The sequence below is a fragment of the Cornus florida genome, unplaced genomic scaffold, assembly GCF_030987335.1.
Source record: "Cornus florida cultivar Cherokee Brave unplaced genomic scaffold, ASM3098733v1 CherokeeBrave_3.0.0_Hap2_Chr07, whole genome shotgun sequence".
In the NCBI taxonomy this organism is placed as follows: domain Eukaryota; kingdom Viridiplantae; phylum Streptophyta; class Magnoliopsida; order Cornales; family Cornaceae; genus Cornus; species Cornus florida.
In genome coordinates this window covers 36,240,374-36,245,250 of record NW_026775577.1, presented here as the reverse complement: position 1 = coordinate 36,245,250, position 4,877 = coordinate 36,240,374, and the positions used below count along the sequence as shown (strand labels likewise).

Genomic DNA, 4,877 nt, shown 5'->3' with positions numbered 1-4,877 from the left:
AGGGTTTAGTCAACTCTGTCCCAAACCTGCCCCAATTTCATACCTAGGGGCGTGGCAACTTAAACCGGAGTGGGTAAGGGTACCCTTGCCCAAACCCACCCCGGTTACCATCCTTACATGCGCCTTATGGAAGAAGATGAAAGAAGAACACATGTAGTACTCACGTGTAGTACTCTCTAGAATGGTTTGCATGCACAAGCCACCTGTATGCATATAAGTATGACATTTAGTTTGTATGTGTAATACTTCCTTGTCTTATATACATATAGGTACATTGCAGAAGAGAAACAAAGGGGAGGAGAGAGAGATAACAGAGATCTATTCGGCCAAGAGAGAGAGATGAGAAGGAGGAGGAGCAGGAGGAGGAGCAGAAAAGTGTAAGATCCGAGCTGGAGAAGAAAATAAGGAAAGGAAATAATAAAAGAAAAAGTGATCTGGAGAAAAAACTAGGAAAAAAACTTAAAGCAAGGTACGTTCCTTCACCCGAAATTCTTTTAAAAGTAGTTTAAATTTGTTCATTCTCAAATCTCAATTATTCGGTTTATTATCCCAAGATCGCTAAAATTGTTCAGTTTCTAAGATTGTGCATAGAAGTTTGCATTCGACAAAAGATTATTTATTTTTCAATAAATTGGAAATCTACTTGGCTTTTCGAGCTCACCCTATTTTCTAAAACATTTTCAGGTGTTAGAAGAGGTTATCAAGCAAGGGATAACTATAAGGTGACCGTGAAGTGATCGATAATTTTAGGTAAAAGATCTTATTTCAGTATTTATTCTTTGAGGTTGAGCATTTTGGTTAGTTATGTTTTATGAATTTGAATTTTAAATTAATTTGGAATGGTCAAGAGATGAATTTAAGTCTTGGAGCGGTTAATAGCTTGAGAAAGTAAATTTATTTTGATGATTTCAATGAGGGTAATAAAGTTGAATAAAATATGAATTCTGGTGTCCCTGTATGTGTCTGTATGCTATTATAGTATTATGATATAAGAAAAGGACATAAGTTAAATTTTGTCAAACTTGAGTGGTCACCTGCATCATTGAAAACTGTTATCATTTTTTCACTAGCTTTGTACATATACTCATATATATATATATATATATATATATATATACATATATATATATATCTTAGTTCACATTTAGATAGGAATTTGATCAAAGAGTAAACACGCATGCATTACTGCATCATTATTATTTATGCCAACCATAAGCCAAAAAGATTTTTTTGCAGGTAACCATGGAATTCCTCGTTCAGCCATGCATGGTGCCATGGACTCTGTAGCAGAATTCTTCAACTTTCCTAGTGAGGAGAAGATGCATCTCTTGTCTAGAATGTTCATCAACCGGTGAGGTATGGCACGAGTTTGAATCATGTTAATGACAAAGTTCGTAACTGGAGAGGATTCATCAAGCACTACTCTTATCGGATCTCAATTTGGATTGATCTTTGGCCTTCAAGTCCCTCAAGCTACAAGTATGTATCAAGAATTAATATTTTCATAAGATAGATCTTTAAATGTCTTCCATGTGTGTGTGTGTGTATATATATGTGTGTGTGTTTAAAACTAGGTTTGAAAATGAGGAAAATTTGGTAGCATATTCCACCAAAATATACTACTTGAAATTTAAGTTCATGTAAGAGTACTTAATTTATAGGTCGGGAGAAGCTAAAACTAAAAATTTCCATTTTAGGTCCAAAGCTTGCTAACATGATAAATTTATATTGGTTAATGGTAGAGGCTAGGAAGAACGGATTTAAAAAAAAATAGGACACATATACGTCATGGTTACTTCAAAAAATAATATAATATATCTTATTATACTTATAATATATATATATTTTTTGATATTTTATTGATAAGACATGAATAAAATAACTAATTTGGAGCTTAGAGTACGATGCTTATTATTTTTGTTTTCTTAAGTTTCATGTTATTTTTCTAACTAACCCATGATATATTTTAAATTGCATTGAATCCTATTTTTCTAAGAAAAGAATTACAAAATCATCCATCATATCCTGAAAGTATTCCAAATTAGTTATTTTATTCATGTCAATTTTTGGTACATACTTGTAGCTTGGGGGATTTGAAGGCTAAAGGTTAATCCAAGTTGAGATCGAATGAGAGTAGTGGTTGATGAACTCTTCAGATCGAAACGAACTTTGTCCTTAACATGATTCAAACTCGTGCTATATCTCACGGGTTGATGAACATTCTCGGACAAGAGATGCATCTTCTCCTCATTCGGCGAGTTGAAGAATTCTGCTGCAGGGTCTATGGCACCGTGCATGACTGAAGGAGGAATTCCATGATTAATCACCGGTAAAACAATCTTTTTGTTTTATGGTCGACATCAATAATAATGGTGCAGTAATGCTTGCATGACTACTCTCTGATCGAATTCCTATCTAAATGTGAACTAAGACATATATGTGTGTGTACAAAGCTAGTGATAAGGCCTTGTAATTCATAGGCCCATGCTGGTTACCCTCTGAATTGTAATTGATCCAATGCAGTATATATTTGTGTGTGTACATATATATTTTGTGAATCAGAATTTTGCATAAATTTTATGATCACGATCAATGAAATAGTTCAACACCGTTGAATTAATGTCAAATGGGTATTGTTTGATTTCTTTTTTGGGTAATTTTATTTATTTATTTTTTTAATTTCTTTCTTATTTTTTTGGCTTTAATTCAACTGATTTTTACTTTTGAATTATTTATTTATTTATTATACTTTACTACTTTTAGAATTTTGATATATATACCTATAAAATCAAACTATTACTCCACTAAAATTATTAAAAAAATTCACAATTGCCCCCCTTATGTTTCTAGATCTGTCCCTAATAATAGTGGAGTATAAATTTATAAACAGATCATCCTCCAATACCCTATCATGCTAGACTAATAGTAGACAACATCCTTTATTTTCTTATTATTTGCAATTATCTGGTTCATCAAGATGTGTTTGTCCAAAGCCATATTTTCTTTTGTTGAGAGAATATGAGTACGAGTTTGAATGCCTCACAAAAAAATAAAAATAAAAATAAAAATAAAAATAAAAAATAATATTTTGGTTATTACACTCGCACTCCCTAAGGTTTGCGCTATTGACAATCAGATTAAAGTTAACCAATTTTTGAATAATGACAACCTATGTCAGAAATTTGATCCAAACAGTCCATTAAAATGTAGAAAAAGACGAGAATGACCTTAAATATTTAAATCATTTTTAGTTGTACAAGACCATACATTTTAAAAGACTTCGATCCCCTTAAAATATCATTTTTCAGGTCACGGGAAGAAAGTGGCGGATGACGTTCCTCCATAGGTTTGAATGGATTAGTAGACTGTTTTATCATCTTTTATATTTGTGTTCTCATTTGTTTTGTATAAGCCTTGGGATGGCACGTACGTTATGTATCGACCTTGGAACTTACCATAATGTCATTAGACGACCTCAGGTTCGGGTAAGGATCCGGTTAACGATTCGGACCCTCGGGTTCGGATCGTTACATTAGCATACTTGTCACACCCCTAGACCGTAGTCCGGATTGTGAACACAACACACAAACAATCACAGTCTCAAAATAAAAAAAAAAAATATCCCTGTAACCTGTCTCAACCACACATCTACCTATCTATTTCCCTTTACAAAAAAAAGACTGAAAATTAATAGATAAGATGCAAATATTACAACATTAAAGTTTTAAAGTCCGAAATAATATTTATTGCATGCCAGAAATATTCTAAAGAAATATAATACAAAACATAGACTATTATACGGAATATAACACAACAACACCAGACCCGACTCTGTCTACAGCTGGGGAGGAACACCCTCCATACCATCCATACTATGACCTGAAAAGATGTGAACAAAATAGGAATGAGCAACCATAGCTCAGCAGGAATTGCCTAAAGCGCACTCCTTAATACCTCCGTGAATCAAAACAAAGAAGGGATAAAAGACAAAGGAGTCATACAGGCTCGGGAAAGTAACATATCATATGAGATAATAAAATGAAGTGTCATGCAATGCCAATGCCAATGTTAATGTCACTGACACCTCTCACTTCCCAAAATCCCATTTCCATCACAAAAAGTTAATGTAATCCGCCCAGGGCTACTCCCCAGTACCACGAGAAGAGAGTTGGTCATCTATCCCTGATACAAGGCCACTCCTTGTGATCATTTGGGGCTCTAGTGACACAACTACGCGTAGAACCACTCCCTACGTCTCCTCTAGATTCCTATTAACTGCACAGACAAGGCAACTCCTTGTCCGGTTTTAAAATCATTGATTCAATTCCCTTTTCTAAACTCATAGATACAAGGCACCTCCCTGTAATCCGGTTTTCAAAATCATTTTAATGAGATGCTCTCACTTCCTTTTCCATTCTCACCTTAACCCCATGACCATGCAAGATGAATGCACAATTGTGTCATGTCCCAAAGTTTCCAAAACAACAAAACAGTTCATACGCAGCTTGTTAGCTCCATCTTTGAAAATTCATAACAAATTCAATTCTAAGTTAAATTGAGTGATTCCAAAGCCTAATGAAAGCTTAAACACTGTACTTTGAAAGTGTCAATTTAGTTTAACAAAATCCCTTCCCAATTGGAACAGTTTTGACCCAAAAATTCGAAATAAATCCTGCCCAGAAACTGATTTCCAACCTGTAGCATCCATCTTCAAAAATTCATAGTAAATTCAATTTTCGTCCAAATTGAGTGAATCTAAAGGCCATTGAAAGTTCAAAGACTATATTTTCAAGATAAAATTTTACTTCACCAAAATACCTTACCATTTAAAGCAGGTTTGATGAGAAAGACTCAGATAGAAACTGCCCCAACCCAGA

The 4,877-nt window shown here is 34.0% G+C and overlaps 1 long non-coding RNA gene across 1 annotated transcript; it reads left to right on the top strand.

Moving 5' to 3' along the window:
- The first annotated feature begins 204 nt into the window (after positions 1–204).
- Positions 205–1,473, top strand: LOC132267641 (uncharacterized). The gene is made up of 3 exons (XR_009469033.1): positions 205–469; positions 685–750; positions 1,237–1,473. It is a non-coding gene; the product is annotated as an uncharacterized LOC132267641 (long non-coding RNA).
- The last annotated feature ends 3,404 nt before the right edge of the window (positions 1,474–4,877 follow it).